We start from the raw sequence: 20,872 nt of genomic DNA, 5'->3' as shown, positions 1-20,872 counted from the left end.
CATCATAAAACTTTGTACAGCAATTTTCAAGCAAGTATACTTAGAAAATTATTGACTATTAGGAAATATTTTATTTATGCTAATATTTCCTCCTTGTACACATTAGTGACTGCTTTAAAATAATATAATTTTCACATAAAATTGGTTAAGATATCAAATAAAACATGCTTACTTGATGATTCTATGATTTTCGCTTTGGGCGTGACAGGTCCCTGGTTCAATTCCCTGACGAGCCCTCTCTTTCTTTTTACAATGCATCTCATGGTTTATATATATCTGATTTTCTCAATTGGCTAAGTCAATAGCATCAACTGAGTTTTGTTTTTGCCATACTCCCAATAGAATTTGTACATACTTATGAATCTTGCCTTCATCATTTTCCTATTGCCTTTCTTCTATTTATGCATGATTTACACATAGCTTTTTACAAGTCTTGGGTTTTATCGATCAGACAAGTCCAAACTCTGTAGCCATTTTTATATCTTGTCACTGCACTTTCCAAATAAGCACACATAGAAAACTATCAATAGAATCTTACGGAAACATTTTAGTTGTACTACAAATAAGAGCATACTTATTAAAATTTCAACCGTATTGTGGTATATCAGGAAAACTGCAGGTTCCCTTCTGTCTAGATAGCTTTGAATGTTTTAAAAGAATAGTCTCACTTTGAAACACAAAAAGTTCAAAAATGAAATTGCAAGGTATTCTTTTGCCTTTCTTCTGTGTCTGGAAGCATGATTTATACAATGCATATGACTAGTCTTTAGCTTCGTCCATGAGAGAAGTCCAAACTCTGTAGGCACTCACAAATCTTGTCCCTGCACTTTTCCTATATGCATACCTTAGAAAACTATCTACTGGACCATAAGGAAATATTTTATTTATTCTACAAGTTAATTTTTACATAAATGTATATGGTGTTTTAAAAACAAAAAGCTATTTTCTAAAAATCAATTGAAAAATCCAAAGAAAAATCTTCAGGTAGGTGGCTCGTTGGTCTAGGGGTATGATTCTCGCTTCAGGTGCGAGCGGTCCCGGGTTCAAATCCTGGATGAGCCCAAATTTTCAGATTCTTTGAAATGGTTCTATTATCTTATTGTAGTCAATTTCCTGAGTGAATTTCAAATGAATGTTGTTTTTTCAAAACTCTCAAAATAGATTGTATTTACTAATTTGCACAATTGAATTTTGTTTTTTGTCAAACTGCTAAAATTATTTGTAAGTACTTATCTGCACACAGCATGTGACATGTCTTGGGTTTTATCCATCAGAAAAACTCTGCTGGGCATCATAAAACTTTGTACAGCAATTTTCAAGCAAGTATACTTAGAAAATTATTGACTATTAGGAAATATTTTATTTATGCTAATATTTCCTCCTTGTACACATTAGTGACTGCTTTAATATAATATAATTTTCACATAAAAACAGTTAAGATATCAAATAAAACATGCTTACTTGATGATTCTATGATTTTCGTTTTGGGCGCGACAGGTCCCTGGTTCAATTCCCTGACGAGCCCTCTCTTTCTTTTTACAATGCATCTCATGGTTTATATATATCTGATTTTCTCAATTGGCTAAGTCAATAGCATCAACTGAGTTTTGTTTTTGCCATACTCCCAATAGAATTTGTACATACTTATGAATCTTGCCTTCATCATTTTCCTATTGCCTCTCTTCTATTTATGCATGATTTACACATAGCTTTTTACAAGTCTTGGGTTTTATCGATCAGACAAGTCCAAACTCTGTAGCCATTTTTATATCTTGTCACTGCACTTTCCAAATAAGCACACATAGAAAACTATCAATAGAATCTTACGGAAACATTTTAGTTGTACTACAAATAAGAGCATACTTATTAAAATTTCAACCGTATTGTGGTATATCAGGAAAACTGCAGGTTCCCTTCTGTCTAGATAGCTTTGAATGTTTTAAAAGAATAGTCTCACTTTGAAACACAAAAAGTTCAAAAATGAAATTGCAAGGTATTCTTTTGCCTTTCTTCTGTGTCTGGAAGCATGATTTGTACAATGCATATGACTAGTCTTTAGCTTCGTCCATGAGAGAAGTCGAAACTCTGTAGGCACTCACAAATCTTGTCCCTGCACTTTTCCTATATGCATACCTTAGAAAACTATCTACTGGACCATAAGGAAATATTTTATTTATTCTACAAGTTAATTATTACATAAATGTATATGGTGTTTTAAAAACAAAAAGCTATTTTCTAAAAATCAATTGAAAAATCCAAAGAAAAATCTTCAGGTAGGTGGCTCGTTGGTCTAGGGGTATGATTCTCGTTTCGGGTGCGAGAGGTCCCGGGTTCAAATCCCGGACGAGCCCAAATTTTCAGATTCTTTGAAATGGTTCTATTATCTTATTGTAGTGAATTTCAAATGAATGTTGTTTTATCAAAACTCTCAAAATAGATTGTATTTACTAATTTGCACAATTGAATTTTGTTTTTTGTCAAACTGCTAAAATTATTTGTAAGTACTTATCTGCACACAGCATGTGACATGTCTTGGGTTTTATCCATCAGAAAAACTCTGCTGGGCATCATAAAACTTTGTACAGCAATTTTCAAGCAAGTATACTTAGAAAATTATTGACTATTAGGAAATATTTTATTTATGCTAATATTTCCTCCTTGTACACATTAGTGACTGCTTTAAAATAATATAATTTTCACATAAAATTGGTTAAGATATCAAATAAAACATGCTTACTTGATGATTCTATGATTTTCGTTTTGGGCGCGACAGGTCCCTGGTTCAATTCCCTGACGAGCCCTCTCTTTCTTTTTACGGTGCATCTCATGGTTTATATATATCTGATTTTCTCAATTGGCTAAGTCAATAGCATCAACTGAGTTTTGTTTTTGCCATACTCCCAATAGAATTTGTACATACTTATGAATCTTGCCTTCATCATTTTCCTATTGCCTTTCTTCTATTTATGCATGATTTACACATAGCTTTTTACAAGTCTTGGGTTTTATCGATCAGACAAGTCCAAACTCTGTCGCCATTTTTATATCTTGTCACTGCACTTTCCAAATAAGCACACATAGAAAACTATCAATAGAATCTTACGGAAACATTTTAGTTGTACTACAAATAAGAGCATACTTATTAAAATTTCAACCGTATTGTGGTATATCAGGAAAACTGCAGGTTCCCTTCTGTCTAGATAGCTTTGAATGTTTTAAAAGAATAGTCTCACTTTGAAACACAAAAAGTTCAAAAATGAAATTGCAAGGTATTCTTTTGCCTTTCTTCTGTGTCTGGAAGCATGATTTGTACATTGCATATGACAAGTCTTTAGCTTCGTCCATGAGAGAAGTCCAAACTCTGTAGGCACTCACAAATCTTGTCCCTGCACTTTTCCTTTATGCATACCTTAGAAAACTATCTACTGGACCATAAGGAAATATTTTATTTATTCTACAAATTAATTTTTACATAAATGTATATGGTGTTTTAAAAACAAAAAGCTATTTTCTTAAAATCAATTGAAAAATCCAAAGAAAAATCTTCAGGTAGGAGGCTCGTTGGTCTAGGGGTATGATTCTTGCTTCGGGTGCGAGAGGTCCCGGGTTCAAATCCTGGACGAGCCCAAATTTTCAGATTCTTTGAAATGGTTCTATTATCTTATTGTAGTCAATGTCCTGAGTGAATTTCAACTGAATGTTGTTTTTTCAAAACTCTCAAAATAGATTGTATTTACTAATTTGCACAATTGAATTTTGTTTTTTGTCAAACTGCTAAAATTATTTGTAAGTACTTATCTGCACACAGCATGTGACATGTCTTGGGTTTTATCCATCAGAAAAACTCTGCTGGGCATCATAAAACTTTGTACAGCAATTTTCAAGCAAGTATACTTAGAAAATTATTGACTATTAGGAAATATTTTATTTATGCTAATATTTCCTCCTTGTACACATTAGTGACTGCTTTAATATAATATAATTTTCACATAAAAACAGTTAAGATATCAAATAAAACATGCTTACTTGATGATTCTATGATTTTCGTTTTGGGCGCGACAGGTCCCTGGTTCAATTCCCTGACAAGCCCTCTCTTTCTTTTTACAATGCATCTCATGGTTTATATATATCTGATTTTCTCAATTGGCTAAGTCAATAGCATCAACTGAGTTTTGTTTTTGCCATACTCCCAATAGAATTTGTACATACTTATGAATCTTGCCTTCATCATTTTCCTATTGCCTTTCTTCTATTTATGCATGATTTACACATAGCTTTTTACAAGTCTTGGGTTTTATCGATCAGACAAGTCCAAACTCTGTAGCCATTTTTATATCTTGTCACTGCACTTTCCAAATAAGCACACATAGAAAACTATCAATAGAATCTTACGGAAACATTTTAGTTGTACTACAAATAAGAGCATACTTATTAAAATTTCAACCGTATTGTGGTATATCAGGAAAACTGCAGGTTCCCTTCTGTCTAGATAGCTTTGAATGTTTTAAAAGAATAGTCTCACTTTGAAACACAAAAAGTTCAAAAATGAAATTGCAAGGTATTCTTTTGCCTTTCTTCTGTGTCTGGAAGCATGATTTGTCCAATGCATATGACTAGTCTTTAGCTTCGTCCATGAGAGAAGTCCAAACTCTGTAGGCACTCACAAATCTTGTCCCTGCACTTTTCCTATATGCATACCTTAGAAAACTATCTACTGGACCATAAGGAAATATTTTATTTATTCTACAAGTTAATTATTACATAAATGTATATGGTGTTTTAAAAACAAAAAGCTATTTTCTAAAAATCAATTGAAAAATCCAAAGAAAAATCTTCAGGTAGGTGGCTCGTTGGTCTAGGGGTATGATTCTCGTTTCGGGTGCGAGAGATCCCGGACGAGCCCAAATTTTCAGATTCTTTGAAATGGTTCTATTATCTTATTGTAGTGAATTTCAAATGAATGTTGTTTTATCAAAACTCTCAAAATAGATTGTATTTACTAATTTGCACAATTGAATTTTGTTTTTTGTCAAACTGCTAAAATTATTTGTAAGTACTTATCTGCACACAGCATGTGACATGTCTTGGGTTTTATCCATCAGAAAAACTCTGCTGGGCATCATAAAACTTTGTACAGCAATTTTCAAGCAAGTATACTTAGAAAATTATTGACTATTAGGAAATATTTTATTTATGCTAATATTTCCTCCTTGTACACATTAGTGACTGCTTTAAAATAATATAATTTTCACATAAAATTGGTTAAGATATCAAATAAAACATGCTTACTTGATGATTCTATGATTTTCGCTTTGGGCGCGACAGGTACCTGGTTCAATTCCCTGACGAGCCCTCTCTTTCTTTTTACGGTGCATCTCATGGTTTATATATATCTGATTTTCTCAATTGGCTAAGTCAATAGCATCAACTGAGTTTTGTTTTTGCCATACTCCCAATAGAATTTGTACATACTTATGAATCTTGCCTTCATCATTTTCCTATTGCCTTTCTTCTATTTATGCATGATTTACACATAGCTTTTTACAAGTCTTGGGTTTTATCGATCAGACAAGTCCAAACTCTGTTGCCATTTTTATATCTTGTCACTGCACTTTCCAAATAAGCACACATAGAAAACTATCAATAGAATCTTACGGAAACATTTTAGTTGTACTACAAATAAGAGCATACTTATTAATAATTTCAACCGTATTGTGGTATATCAGGAAAACTGCAAGTTCCCTTCTGTCTAGATAGCTTTGAATGCTTTAAAAGAATAGTCTCACTTTGAAACACAAAAAGTTCAAAAATGATATTGCAAGGTATTCTTTTGCCTTTCTTCTGTGTCTGGTTGCATGATTTGTACATTGCATATGACAAGTCTTTAGCTTCGTCCATGAGAGAAGTCCAAACTCTGTAGGCACTCACAAATCTTGTCCCTGCACTTTTCCTATATGCATACCTTAGAAAACTATCTACTGGACCATAAGGAAATATTTTATTTATTCTACAAATTAATTTTTACATAAATGTATATGGTGTTTTAAAAACAAAAAGCTATTTTCTTAAAATCAATTGAAAAATCCAAAGAAAAATCTTCAGGTAGGTGGCTTGTTGGTCTCGCTTCGGGTGCGAGAGGTCCCGGGTTCAAATCCCGGACGAGCCCAAATTTTCAGATTCTTTGAAATGGTTCTATTATCTTATTGTAGTCAATTTCCTGAGTGAATTTCAACTGAATGTTGTTTTTTCAAAACTCTCAAAATAGATTGTATTTACTAATTTGCACAATTGAATTTTGTTTTTTGTCAAACTGCTAAAATTATTTGTAAGTACTTATCTGCACACAGCATGTGACATGTCTTGGGTTTTATCCATCAGAAAAACTCTGCTGGGCATCATAAAACTTTGCACAGCAATTTTCAAGCAAGTATACTTAGAAAATTATTGACTATTAGGAAATATTTTATTTATACTAATATTTCCTCCTTGTACACATTAGTGACTGCTTTAAAATAATATAATTTTCACATAAAATTGGTTAAGATATCAAATAAAACATGCTTACTTGATGATTCTATGATTTTCGTTTTGGGCGCGACAGGTACCTGGTTCAATTCCCTGACGAGCCCTCTCTTTCTTTTTATGGTGCATCTCATGGTTTATATATATCTGATTTTCTCAATTGGCTAAGTCAATAGCATCAACTGAGTTTTGTTTTTGCCATACTCCCAATAGAATTTGTACATACTTATGAATCTTGCCTTCATCATTTTCCTATTGCCTTTCTTCTATTTATGCATGATTTACACATAGCTTTTTACAAGTCTTGGGTTTTATCGATCAGACAAGTCCAAACTCTGTAGCCATTTTTATATCTTGTCACTGCACTTTCCAAATAAGCACACATAGAAAACTATCAATAGAATCTTACGGAAACATTTTAGTTGTACTACAAATAAGAGCATACTTATTAAAATTTCAACCGTATTGTGGTATATCAGGAAAACTGCAGGTTCCCTTCTGTCTAGATAGCTTTGAATGTTTTCAAAGAATAGTCTCACTTTGAAACACAAAAAGTTCAAAAATGAAATTGCAAGGTATTCTTTTGCCTTTCTTCTGTGTCTGGAAGCATGATTTGTACAATGCATATGACTAGTCTTTAGCTTCGTCCATGAGAGAAGTCCAAACTCTGTAGGCACTCACAAATCTTGTCCCTGCACTTTTCCTATATGCATACCTTAGAAAACTATCTACTGGACCATAAGGAAATATTTTATTCATTCTACAAGTTAATTTTTACATAAATGTATATGGTGTTTTAAAAACAAAAAGCTATTTTCTAAAAATCAATTGAAAATTCAAAGAAAAATCTTCAGGTAGGTGGCTCGTTGGTCTAGGGGTATGATTCTCGCTTCGGGTGCGAGAGGTCCCGGGTTCAAATCCCGGACGAGCCCAAATTTTCAGATTCTTTGAAATGGTTCTATTATCTTATTGTAGTCAATTTCCTGAGTGAATTTCAAATGAATGTTGTTTTTTCAAAACTCTCAAAATAGATTGTATTTACTAATTTGCACAATTGAATTTTGTTTTTTGTCAAACTGCTAAAATTATTTGTAAGTACTTATCTGCACACAGCATGTGACATGTCTTGGGTTTTATCCATCAGAAAAACTCTGCTGGGCATCATAAAACTTTGTACAGCAATTTTCAAGCAAGTATACTTAGAAAATTATTGACTATTAGGAAATATTTTATTTATGCTAATATTTCCTCCTTGTACACATTAGTGACTGCTTTAAAATAATATAATTTTCACATAAAATTGGTTAAGATATCAAATAAAACATGCTTACTTGATGATTCTATGATTTTCGTTTTGGGCGCGACAGGTACCTGGTTCAATTCCCTGTCGAGCCCTCTCTTTCTTTTTACGGTGCATCTCATGGTTTATATATATCTGATTTTCTCAATTGGCTAAGTCAATAGCATCAACTGAGTTTTGTTTTTGCCATACTCCCAATAGAATTTGTACATACTTATGAATCTTGCCTTCATCATTTTCCTATTGCCTTTCTTCTATTTATGCATGATTTACACATAGCTTTTTACAAGTCTTGGGTTTTATCGATCAGACAAGTCCAAACTCTGTAGCCATTTTTATATCTTGTCACTGCACTTTCCAAATAAGCACACATAGAAAACTATCAATAGAATCTTACGGAAACATTTTAGTTGTACTACAAATAAGAGCATACTTATTAAAATTTCAACCGTATTGTGGTATATCAGGAAAACTGCAGGTTCCCTTCTGTCTAGATAGCTTTGAATGTTTTAAAAGAATAGTCTCACTTTGAAACACAAAAAGTTCAAAAATGAAATTGCAAGGTATTCTTTTGCCTTTCTTCTGTGTCTGGAAGCATGATTTGTACAATGCATATGACTAGTCTTTAGCTTCGTCCATGAGAGAAGTCCAAACTCTGTAGGCACTCACAAATCTTGTCCCTGCACTTTTCCTATATGCATACCTTAGAAAACTATCTACTGGACCATAAGGAAATATTTTATTTATTCTACAAGTTAATTATTACATAAATGTATATGGTGTTTTAAAAACAAAAAGCTATTTTCTAAAAATCAATTGAAAAATCCAAAGAAAAATCTTCAGGTAGGTGGCTCGTTGGTCTAGGGGTATGATTCTCGTTTCGGGTGCGAGAGGTCCCGGGTTCAAATCCCGGACGAGCCCAAATTTTCAGATTCTTTGAAATGGTTCTATTATCTTATTGTAGTGAATTTCAAATGAATGTTGTTTTATCAAAACTCTCAAAATAGATTGTATTTACTAATTTGCACAATTGAATTTTGTTTTTTGTCAAACTGCTAAAATTATTTGTAAGTACTTATCTGCACACAGCATGTGACATGTCTTGGGTTTATCCATCAGAAAAACTCTGCTGGGCATCATAAAACTTTGTACAGCAATTTTCAAGCAAGTATACTTAGAAAATTATTGACTATTAGGAAATATTTTATTTATGCTAATATTTCCTCCTTGTACACATTAGTGACTGCTTTAAAATAATATAATTTTCACATAAAATTGGTTAAGATATCAAATAAAACATGCTTACTTGATGATTCTATGATTTTCGTTTTGGGCGCGACAGGTACCTGGTTCAATTCCCTGACGAGCCCTCTCTTTCTTTTTACGGTGCATCTCATGGTTTATATATATCTGATTTTCTCAATTGGCTAAGTCAATAGCATCAACTGAGTTTTGTTTTTGCCATACTCCCAATAGAATTTGTACATACTTATGAATCTTGCCTTCATCATTTTCCTATTGCCTTTCTTCTATTTATGCATGATTTACACATAGCTTTTTACAAGTCTTGGGTTTTATCGATCAGACAAGTCCAAACTCTGTAGCCATTTTTATATCTTGTCACTGCACTTTCCAAATAAGCACACATAGAAAACTATCAATAGAATCTTACGGAAACATTTTAGTTGTACTACAAATAAGAGCATACTTATTAAAATTTCAACCGTATTGTGGTATATCAGGAAAACTGCAGGTTCCCTTCTGTCTAGATAGCTTTGAATGTTTTAAAAGAATAGTCTCACTTTGAAACACAAAAAGTTCAAAAATGAAATTGCAAGGTATTCTTTTGCCTTTCTTCTGTGTCTGGAAGCATGATTTGTACAATGCATATGACTAGTCTTTAGCTTCGTCCATGAGAGAAGTCCAAACTCTGTAGGCACTCACAAATCTTGTCCCTGCACTTTTCCTATATGCATACCTTAGAAAACTATCTACTGGACCATAAGGAAATATTTTATTTATTCTACAAGTTAATTTTTACATAAATGTATATGGTGTTTTAAAAACAAAAAGCTATTTTCTAAAAATCAATTGAAAATTCAAAGAAAAATCTTCAGGTAGGTGGCTCGTTGGTCTAGGGGTATGATTCTCGCTTCGGGTGTGAGAGGTCCCGGGTTCAAATCCCGGACGAGCCCAAATTTTCAGATTCTTTGAAATGGTTCTATTATCTTATTGTAGTCAATTTCCTGAGTGAATTTCAAATGAATGTTGTTTTTTCAAAACTCTCAAAATAGATTGTATTTACTAATTTGCACAATTGAATTTTGTTTTTTGTCAAACTGCTAAAATTATTTGTAAGTACTTATCTGCACACAGCATGTGACATGTCTTGGGTTTTATCCATCAGAAAAACTCTGCTGGGCATCATAAAACTTTGTACAGCAATTTTCAAGCAAGTATACTTAGAAAATTATTGACTATTAGGAAATATTTTATTTATGCTAATATTTCCTCCTTGTACACATTAGTGACTGCTTTAAAATAATATAATTTTCACATAAAATTGGTTAAGATATCAAATAAAACATGCTTACTTGATGATTCTATGATTTTCGTTTTGGGCGCGACAGGTACCTGGTTCAATTCCCTGTCGAGCCCTCTCTTTCTTTTTACGGTGCATCTCATGGTTTATATATATCTGATTTTCTCAATTGGCTAAGTCAATAGCATCAACTGAGTTTTGTTTTTGCCATACTCCCAATAGAATTTGTACATACTTATGAATCTTGCCTTCATCATTTTCCTATTGCCTTTCTTCTATTTATGCATGATTTACACATAGCTTTTTACAAGTCTTGGGTTTTATCGATCAGACAACTCCAAACTCTGTAGCCATTTTTATATCTTGTCACTGCACTTTCCAAATAAGCACACATAGAAAACTATCAATAGAATCTTACGGAAACATTTTAGTTGTACTACAAATAAGAGCATACTTATTAAAATTTCAACCGTATTGTGGTATATCAGGAAAACTGCAGGTTCCCTTCTGTCTAGATAGCTTTGAATGTTTTCAAAGAATAGTCTCACTTTGAAACACAAAAAGTTCAAAAATGAAATTGCAAGGTATTCTTTTGCCTTTCTTCTGTGTCTGGAAGCATGATTTGTACAATGCATATGACTAGTCTTTAGCTTCGTCCATGAGAGAAGTCCAAACTCTGTAGGCACTCACAAATCTTGTCCCTGCACTTTTCCTATATGCATACCTTAGAAAACTATCTACTGGACCATAAGGAAATATTTTATTTATTCTACAAGTTAATTTTTACATAAAACATGCTTACTTGATGATTCTATGATTTTCGTTTTGGGCGCGACAGGTACCTGGTTCAATTCCCTGACGAGCCCTCTCTTTCTTTTTACGGTGCATCTCATGGTTTATATATATCTGATTTTCTCAATTGGCTAAGTCAATAGCATCAACTGAGTTTTGTTTTTGCCATACTCCCAATAGAATTTGTACATACTTATGAATCTTGCCTTCATCATTTTCCTATTGCCTTTCTTCTATTTATGCATGATTTACACATAGCTTTTTACAAGTCTTGGGTTTTATCGATCAGACAAGTCCAAACTCTGTAGCCATTTTTATATCTTGTCACTGCACTTTCCAAATAAGCACACATAGAAAACTATCAATAGAATCTTACGGAAACATTTTAGTTGTACTACAAATAAGAGCATACTTATTAAAATTTCAACCGTATTGTGGTATATTAGGAAAACTGCAGGTTCCCTTCTGTCTAGATAGCTTTGAATGTTTTAAAAGAATAGTCTCACTTTGAAACACAAAAAGTTCAAAAATGAAATTGCAAGGTATTCTTTTGCCTTTCTTCTGTGTCTGGAAGCATGATTTGTACAATGCATATGACTAGTCTTTAGCTTCGTCCATGAGAGAAGTCCAAACTCTGTAGGCACTCACAAATCTTGTCCCTGCACTTTTCCTATATGCATACCTTAGAAAACTATCTACTGGACCATAAGGAAATATTTTATTTATTCTACAAGTTAATTATTACATAAATGTATATGGTGTTTTAAAAACAAAAAGCTATTTTCTAAAAATCAATTGAAAAATCCAAAGAAAAATCTTCAGGTAGGTGGCTCGTTGGTCTAGGGGTATGATTCTCGTTTCGGGTGCGAGAGGTCCCGGGTTCAAATCCCGGACGAGCCCAAATTTTCAGATTCTTTGAAATGGTTCTATTATCTTATTGTAGTGAATTTCAAATGAATGTTGTTTTTTCAAAACTCTCAAAATAGATTGTATTTACTAATTTGCACAATTGAATTTGGTTTTTTGTCAAACTGCTAAAATTATTTGTAAGTACTTATCTGCACACAGCATGTGACATGTCTTGGGTTTATCCATCAGAAAAACTCTGCTGGGCATCATAAAACTTTGTACAGCAATTTTCAAGCAAGTATACTTAGAAAATTATTGACTATTAGGAAATATTTTATTTATGCTAATATTTCCTCCTTGTACACATTAGTGACTGCTTTAAAATAATATAATTTTCACATAAAATTGGTTAAGATATCAAATAAAACATGCTTACTTGATGATTCTATGATTTTCGTTTTGGGCGCGACAGGTACCTGGTTCAATTCCCTGACGAGCCCTCTCTTTCTTTTTACGGTGCATCTCATGGTTTATATATATCTGATTTTCTCAATTGGCTAAGTCAATAGCATCAACTGAGTTTTGTTTTTGCCATACTCCCAATAGAATTTGTACATACTTATGAATCTTGCCTTCATCATTTTCCTATTGCCTTTCTTCTATTTATGCATGATTTACACATAGCTTTTTACAAGTCTTGGGTTTTATCGATCAGACAAGTCCAAACTCTGTAGCCATTTTTATATCTTGTCACTGCACTTTCCAAATAAGCACACATAGAAAACTATCAATAGAATCTTACGGAAACATTTTAGTTGTACTACAAATAAGAGCATACTTATTAAAATTTCAACCGTATTGTGGTATATCAGGAAAACTGCAGGTTCCCTTCTGTCTAGATAGCTTTGAATGTTTTAAAAGAATAGTCTCACTTTGAAACACAAAAAGTTCAAAAATGAAATTGCAAGGTATTCTTTTGCCTTTCTTCTGTGTCTGGAAGCATGATTTGTACAATGCATATGACTAGTCTTTAGCTTCATCCATGAGAGAAGTCCAAACTCTGTAGGCACTCACAAATCTTGTCCCTGCACTTTTCCTATATGCATACCTTAGAAAACTATCTACTGGACCATAAGGAAATATTTTATTCATTCTACAAGTTAATTTTTACATAAATGTATATGGTGTTTTAAAAACAAAAAGCTATTTTCTAAAAATCAATTGAAAATTCAAAGAAAAATCTTCAGGTAGGTGGCTCGTTGGTCTAGGGGTATGATTCTCGCTTCGGGTGCGAGAGGTCCCGGGTTCAAATCACGGACGAGCCCAAATTTTCAGATTCTTTGAAATGGTTCTATTATCTTATTGTAGTCAATTTCCTGAGTGAATTTCAAATGAATGTTGTTTTTTCAAAACTCTCAAAATAGATTGTATTTACTAATTTGCACAATTGAATTTTGTTTTTTGTCAAACTGCTAAAATTATTTGTAAGTACTTATCTGCACACAGCATGTGACATGTCTTGGGTTTTATCCATCAGAAAAACTCTGCTGGGCATCATAAAACTTTGTACAGCAATTTTCAAGCAAGTATACTTAGAAAATTATTGACTATTAGGAAATATTTTATTTATGCTAATATTTCCTCCTTGTACACATTAGTGACTGCTTTAAAATAATATAATTTTCACATAAAATTGGTTAAGATATCAAATAAAACATGCTTACTTGATGATTCTATGATTTTCGTTTTGGGCGCGACAGGTACCTGGTTCAATTCCCTGTCGAGCCCTCTCTTTCTTTTTACGGTGCATCTCATGGTTTATATATATCTGATTTTCTCAATTGGCTAAGTCAATAGCATCAACTGAGTTTTGTTTTTGCCATACTCCCAATAGAATTTGTACATACTTATGAATCTTGCCTTCATCATTTTCCTATTGCCTTTCTTCTATTTATGCATGATTTACACATAGCTTTTTACAAGTCTTGGGTTTTATCGATCAGACAAGTCCAAACTCTGTAGCCATTTTTATATCTTGTCACTGCACTTTCCAAATAAGCACACATAGAAAACTATCAATAGAATCTTACGGAAACATTTTAGTTGTACTACAAATAAGAGCATACTTATTAAAATTTCAACCGTATTGTGGTATATCAGGAAAACTGCAGGTTCCCTTCTGTCTAGATAGCTTTGAATGTTTTAAAAGAATAGTCTCACTTTGAAACACAAAAAGTTCAAAAATGAAATTGCAAGGTATTCTTTTGCCTTTCTTCTGTGTCTGGAAGCATGATTTGTACAATGCATATGACTAGTCTTTAGCTTCGTCCATGAGAGAAGTCCAAACTCTGTAGGCACTCACAAATCTTGTCCCTGCACTTTTCCTATATGCATACCTTAGAAAACTATCTACTGGACCATAAGGAAATATTTTATTTATTCCACAAGTTAATTATTACATAAATGTATATGGTGTTTTAAAAACAAAAAGCTATTTTCTAAAAATCAATTGAAAAATCCAAAGAAAAATCTTCAGGTAGGTGGCTCGTTGGTCTAGGGGTATGATTCTTGCTTCGGGTGCGAGAGGTCCCGGGTTCAAATCCCGGACGAGCCCAAATTTTCAGATTCTTTGAAATGGTTCTATTATCTTATTGTAGTGAATTTCAAATGAATGTTGTTTTTTCAAAACTCTCAAAATAGATTGTATTTACTAATTTGCACAATTGAATTTTGTTTTTTGTCAAACTGCTAAAATTATTTGTAAGTACTTATCTGCACACAGCATGTGACATGTCTTGGGTTTTATCCATCAGAAAAACTCTGCTGGGCATCATAAAACTTTGCACAGCAATTTTCAAGCAAGTATACTTAGAAAATTATTGACTATTAGGAAATATTTTATTTATGCTAATATTTCCTCCTTGTACACATTAGTGACTGCTTTAAAATAATATAATTTTCACATAAAATTGGTTAAGATATCAAATAAAACATGCTTACTTGATGATTCTATGATTTTTGTTTTGGGCGCGACAGGTCCCTGGTTCAATTCCCTGACGAGCCCTCTCTTTCTTTTTACGGTGCATCTCATGGTTTATATATATCTGATTTTCTCAACTGGCTAAGTCAATAGCATCAACTGAGTTTTGTTTTTGCCATACTCCCAATAGAATTTGTATATACTTATGAATCTTGCCTTCATCATTTTCCTATTGCCTTTCTTCTATTTATGCATGATTTACACATAGCTTTTTACAAGTCTTGGGTTTTATCGATCAGACAAGTCCAAACTCTGTAGCCATTTTTATATCTTGTCACTGCACTTTCCAAATAAGCACACATAGAAAACTATCAATAGAATCTTACGGAAACATTTTAGTTGTACTACAAATAAGAGCATACTTATTAAAATTTCAACCGTATTGTGGTATATCAGGAAAACTGCAGGTTCCCTTCTGTCTAGATAGCTTTGAATGTTTTAAAAGAATAGTCTCACTTTGAAACACAAAAAGTTCAAAAATGAAATTGCAAGGTATTCTTTTGCCTTTCTTCTGTGTCTGGAAGCATGATTTGTACAATGCATATGACTAGTCTTTAGCTTCGTCCATGAGAGAAGTCCAAACTCTGTAGGCACTCACAAATCTTGTCCCTGCACTTTTCCTATATGCATACCTTAGAAAACTATCTACTGGACCATAAGGAAATATTTTATTTATTCTACAAGTTAATTTTTACATAAATGTATATGGTGTTTTAAAAACAAAAAGCTATTTTCTAAAAATCAATTGAAAATTCAAAGAAAAATCTTCAGGTAGGTGGCTCGTTGGTCTAGGGGTATGATTCTCGCTTCGGGTGCGAGAGGTCCCGGGTTCAAATCCCGGACGAGCCCAAATTTTCAGATTCTTTGAAATGGTTCTATTATCTTATTGTAGTCAATTTCCTGAGTGAGTTTCAAATGAATGTTGTTTTTTCAAAACTCTCAAAATAGATTGTATTTACTAATTTGCACAATTGAATTTTGTTTTTTGTCAAACTGCTAAAATTATTTGTAAGTACTTATCTGCACACAGCATGTGACATGTCTTGGGTTTTATCCATCAGAAAAACTCTGCTGGGCATCATAAAACTTTGTACAGCAATTTTCAAGCAAGTATACTTAGAAAATTATTGACTATTAGGAAATATTTTATTTATGCTAATATTTCCTCCTTGTACACATTAGTGACTGCTTTAAAATAATATAATTTTCACATAAAATTGGTTAAGATATCAAATAAAACATGCTTACTTGATGATTCTATGATTTTCGCTTTGGGCGCGACAGGTACCTGGTTCAATTCCCTGACGAGCCCTCTCTTTCTTTTTACGGTGCATCTCATGGTTTATATATATCTGATTTTCTCAATTGGCTAAGTCAATAGCATCAACTGAGTTTTGTTTTTGCCATACTCCCAATAGAATTTGTACATACTTATGAATGTTGCCTTGATCATTTTCCTATTGCCTTTCTTCTATTTATGCATGATTTACACATAGCTTTTTACAAGTCTTGGGTTTTATCGATCAGACAAGTCCAAACTCTGTCGCCATTTTTATATCTTGTCACTGCACTTTCCAAATAAGCACACATAGAAAACTATCAATAGAATCTTACGGAAACATTTTAGTTGTACTACAAATAAGAGCATACTTATTAAAATTTCAACCGTATTGTGGTATATCAGGAAAACTGCAAGTTCCCTTCTGTCTAGATAGCTTTGAATGCTTTAAAAGAATAGTCTCACTTTGAAACACAAAAAGTTCAAAAATGATATTGCAAGGTATTCTTTTGCCTTTCTTCTGTGTCTGGTTGCATGATTTGTACATTGCATATGACAAGTCTTTAGCTTCGTCCATGAGAGAAGTCCAAACTCTGTAGGCACTCACAAATCTTGTCCCTGCACTTTTCCTATATGCATACCTTAGAAAACTATCTACTGGACCATAAGGAAATATTTTATTTATTCTACAAATTAATTTTTACATAAATGTATATGGTGTTTTAAAAACAAAAAGCTATTTTCTTAAAATCAATTGAAAAATCCAAAGAAAAATCTTCAGGTAGGTGGCTCGTTGGTCTCGCTTAGGGTGCGAGAGGTCCCGGGTTCAAATCCCGGACGAGCCCAAATTTTCAGATTCTTTGAAATGGTTCTATTATCTTATTGTAGTCAATTTCCTGAGTGAATTTCAACTGAATGTTGTTTTTTCAAAACTCTCAAAATAGATTGTATTTACTAATTTGCACAATTGAATTTTGTTTTTTGTCAAACTGCTAAAATTATTTGTAAGTACTTATCTGCACACAGCATGTGACATGTCTTGGGTTTTATCCATCAGAAAAACTCTGCTGGGCATCATAAAACTTTGCACAGCAATTTTCAAGCAAGTATACTTAGAAAATTATTGACTATTAGGAAATATTTTATTTATACTAATATTTCCTCCTTGTACACATTAGTGACTGCTTTAAAATAATATAATTTTCACATAAAATTGGTTAAGATATCAAATAAAACATGCTTACTTGATGATTCTATGATTTTCGTTTTGGGCGCGACAGGTCCCTGGTTCAATTCCCTGACGAGCCCTCTCTTTCTTTTTACGGTGCATCTCATGGTTTATATATATCTGATTTTCTCAACTGGCTAAGTCAATAGCATCAACTGAGTTTTGTTTTTGCCATACTCCCAATAGAATTTGTACATACTTATGAATCTTGCCTTCATCATTTTCCTTTTGCCTTTCTTCTATTTATGCATGATTTACACATAGCTTTTTACAAGTCTTGGGTTTTATCGATCAGACAAGTCCAAACTCTGTAGCCATTTTTATATCTTGTCACTGCACTTTCCAAATAAGCACACATAGAAAACTATCAATAGAATCTTACGGAAACATTTTAGTTGTACTACAAATAAGAGCATACTTATTAAAATTTCAACCGTATTGTGGTATATCAGGAAAACTGCAGGTTCCCTTCTGTCTAGATAGCTTTGAATGTTTTAAAAGAATAGTCTCACTTTGAAACACAAAAAGTTCAAAAATGAAATTGCAAGGTATTCTTTTGCCTTTCTTCTGTGTCTGGAAGCATGATTTGTACAATGCATATGACTAGTCTTTAGCTTCGTCCATGAGAGAAGTCCAAACTCTGTAGGCACTCACAAATCTTGTCCCTGCACTTTTCCTATATGCATACCTTAGAAAACTATCTACTGGACCATAAGGAAATATTTTATTTATTCTACAAGTTAATTTTTACATAAAACATGCTTACTTGATGATTCTATGATTTTCGTTTTGGGCGCGACAGGTACCTGGTTCAATTCCCTGACGAGCCCTCTCTTTCTTTTTACGGTGCATCTCATGGTTTATATATATCTGATTTTCTCAATTGGCTAAGTCAATAGCATCAACTGAGTTTTGTTTTTGCCATACTCCCAATAGAATTTGTACATACTTATGAATCTTGCCTTCATCATTTTCCTATTGCCTTTCTTCTATTTATGCATGATTTACACATAGCTTTTTACAAGTCTTGGGTTTTATCGATCAGACAAGTCCAAACTCTGTAGCCATTTTTATATCTTGTCACTGCACTTTCCAAATAAGCACACATAGAAAACTATCAATAGAATCTTACGGAAACATTTTAGTTGTACTACAAATAAGAGCATACTTATTAAAATTTCAACCGTATTGTGGTATATCAGGAAAACTGCAGGTTCCCTTCTGTCTAGATAGCTTTGAATGTTTTAAAAGAATAGTCTCACTTTGAAACACAAAAAGTTCAAAAATGAAATTGCAAGGTATTCTTTTGCCTTTCTTCTGTGTCTGGAAGCATGATTTGTACAATGCATATGACTAGTCTTTAGCTTCGTCCATGAGAGAAGTCCAAACTCTGTAGGCACTCACAAATCTTGTCCCTGCACTTTTCCTATATGCATACCTTAGAAAACTATCTACTGGACCATAAGGAAATATTTTATTTATTCTACAAGTTAATTATTACATAAATGTATATGGTGTTTTAAAAACAAAAAGCTATTTTCTAAAAATCAATTGAAAAATCCAAAGAAAAATCTTCAGGTAGGTGGCTCGTTGGTCTAGGGGTATGATTTTCGTTTCGGGTGCGAGAGGTCCCGGGTTCAAATCCCGGACGAGCCCAAATTTTCAGATTCTTTGAAATGGTTCTATTATCTTATTGTAGTGAATTTCAAATGAATGTTGTTTTATCAAAACTCTCAAAATAGATTGTATTTACTAATTTGCACAATTGAATTTTGTTTTTTGTCAAACTGCTAAAATTATTTGTAAGTACTTATCTGCACACAGCATGTGACATGTCTTGGGTTTATCCATCAGAAAAACTCTGCTGGGCATCATAAAACTTTGTACAGCAATTTTCAAGCAAGTATACTTAGAAAATTATTGACTATTAGGAAATATTTTATTTATGCTAATATTTCCTCCTTGTACACATTAGTGACTGCTTTAAAATAATATAATTTTCACATAAAATTGGTTAAGATATCAAATAAAACATGCTTACTTGATGATTCTATGATTTTCGTTTTGGGCGCGACAGGTACCTGGTTCAATTCCCTGTCGAGCCCTCTCTTTCTTTTTACGGTGCATCTCATGGTTTATATATATCTGATTTTCTCAATTGGCTAAGTCAATAGCATCAACTGAGTTTTGTTTTTGCCATACTCCCAATAGAATTTGTACATACTTATGAATCTTGCCTTCATCATTTTCCTATTGCCTTTCTTCTATTTATGCATGATTTACACATAGCTTTTTACAAGTCTTGGGTTTTATCGATCAGACAAGTCCAAACTCTGTAGCCATTTTTATATCTTGTCACTGCACTTTCCAAATAAGCACACATAGAAAACTATCAATAGAATCTTACGGAAACATTTTAGTTGTACTACAAATAAGAGCATACTTATTAAAATTTCAACCGTATTGTGGTATATCAGGAAAACTGCAGGTTCCCTTCTGTCTAGATAGCTTTGAATGTTTTAAAAGAATAGTCTCACTTTGAAACACAAAAAGTTCAAAAATGAAATTGCAAGGTATTCTTTTGCCTTTCTTCTGTGTCTGGAAGCATGATTTGTACAATGCATATGACTAGTCTTTAGCTTCGTCCATGAGAGAAGTCCAAACTCTGTAGGCACTCACAAATCTTGTCCCTGCACTTTTCCTATATGCATACCTTAGAAAACTATCTACTGGACCATAAGGAAATATTTTATTTATTCTACAAGTTAATTATTACATAAATGTATATGGTGTTTTAAAAACAAAAAGCTATTTTCTAAAAATCAATTGAAAAATCCAAAGAAAAATCTTCAGGTAGGTGGCTCGTTGGTCTAGGGGTATGATTCTTGCTTCAGGTGCGAGAGGTCCCGGGTTCAAATCCCGGACGAGCCCAAATTTTCAGATTCTTTGAAATGGTTCTATTATCTTATTGTAGTGAATTTCAAATGAATGTTGTTTTTTCAAAACTCTCAAAATAGATTGTATTTACTAATTTGCACAATTGAATTTTGTTTTTTGTCAAACTGCTAAAATTATTTGTAAGTACTTATCTGCACACAGCATGTGACATGTCTTGGGTTTTATCCATCAGAAAAACTCTGCTGGGCATCATAAAACTTTGCACAGCAATTTTCAAGCAAGTATACTTAGGAAATTATTGACTATTAGGAAATATTTTATTTATGCTAATATTTCCTCCTTGTACACATTAGTGACTGCTTTAAAATAATATAATTTTCACATAAAATTGGTTAAGATATCAAATAAAACATGCTTACTTG

At 32.8% G+C, this 20,872-nt stretch overlaps 10 non-coding genes across 10 annotated transcripts; all 10 read left to right on the top strand.

Moving 5' to 3' along the window:
* The first annotated feature begins 2,279 nt into the window (after positions 1-2,279).
* TRNAP-CGG (transfer RNA proline (anticodon CGG)) lies at positions 2,280-2,351 on the top strand. The gene has a single exon. It is a non-coding gene; the product is annotated as a tRNA-Pro (tRNA).
* A 1,204-nt stretch (positions 2,352-3,555) lies between these two features.
* TRNAP-CGG (transfer RNA proline (anticodon CGG)) lies at positions 3,556-3,627 on the top strand. The gene has a single exon. It is a non-coding gene; the product is annotated as a tRNA-Pro (tRNA).
* A 3,755-nt stretch (positions 3,628-7,382) lies between these two features.
* On the top strand, positions 7,383-7,454 carry TRNAP-CGG (transfer RNA proline (anticodon CGG)). Its single transcript has one exon. It is a non-coding gene; the product is annotated as a tRNA-Pro (tRNA).
* Positions 7,455-8,671: 1,217 nt separating this feature from the next.
* On the top strand, positions 8,672-8,743 carry TRNAP-CGG (transfer RNA proline (anticodon CGG)). Its single transcript has one exon. It is a non-coding gene; the product is annotated as a tRNA-Pro (tRNA).
* A 1,202-nt stretch (positions 8,744-9,945) lies between these two features.
* On the top strand, positions 9,946-10,017 carry TRNAP-CGG (transfer RNA proline (anticodon CGG)). Its single transcript has one exon. It is a non-coding gene; the product is annotated as a tRNA-Pro (tRNA).
* A 1,967-nt stretch (positions 10,018-11,984) lies between these two features.
* Positions 11,985-12,056, top strand: TRNAP-CGG (transfer RNA proline (anticodon CGG)). The gene has a single exon. It is a non-coding gene; the product is annotated as a tRNA-Pro (tRNA).
* Positions 12,057-13,258: 1,202 nt separating this feature from the next.
* On the top strand, positions 13,259-13,330 carry TRNAP-CGG (transfer RNA proline (anticodon CGG)). Its single transcript has one exon. It is a non-coding gene; the product is annotated as a tRNA-Pro (tRNA).
* Positions 13,331-14,547: 1,217 nt separating this feature from the next.
* Positions 14,548-14,619, top strand: TRNAP-CGG (transfer RNA proline (anticodon CGG)). Its single transcript has one exon. It is a non-coding gene; the product is annotated as a tRNA-Pro (tRNA).
* A 1,203-nt stretch (positions 14,620-15,822) lies between these two features.
* On the top strand, positions 15,823-15,894 carry TRNAP-CGG (transfer RNA proline (anticodon CGG)). Its single transcript has one exon. It is a non-coding gene; the product is annotated as a tRNA-Pro (tRNA).
* Positions 15,895-19,136: 3,242 nt separating this feature from the next.
* TRNAP-CGG (transfer RNA proline (anticodon CGG)) lies at positions 19,137-19,208 on the top strand. The gene has a single exon. It is a non-coding gene; the product is annotated as a tRNA-Pro (tRNA).
* Positions 19,209-20,872: the final 1,664 nt, after the last annotated feature.

The sequence above is a fragment of the Taudactylus pleione genome, unplaced genomic scaffold (assembly GCF_031769625.1).
Source record: "Taudactylus pleione unplaced genomic scaffold, aTauple2 ptg000192l, whole genome shotgun sequence".
Taxonomy (NCBI): domain Eukaryota; kingdom Metazoa; phylum Chordata; class Amphibia; order Anura; family Myobatrachidae; genus Taudactylus; species Taudactylus pleione.
This window is presented reverse-complemented; position numbering and strand designations above follow the sequence as displayed.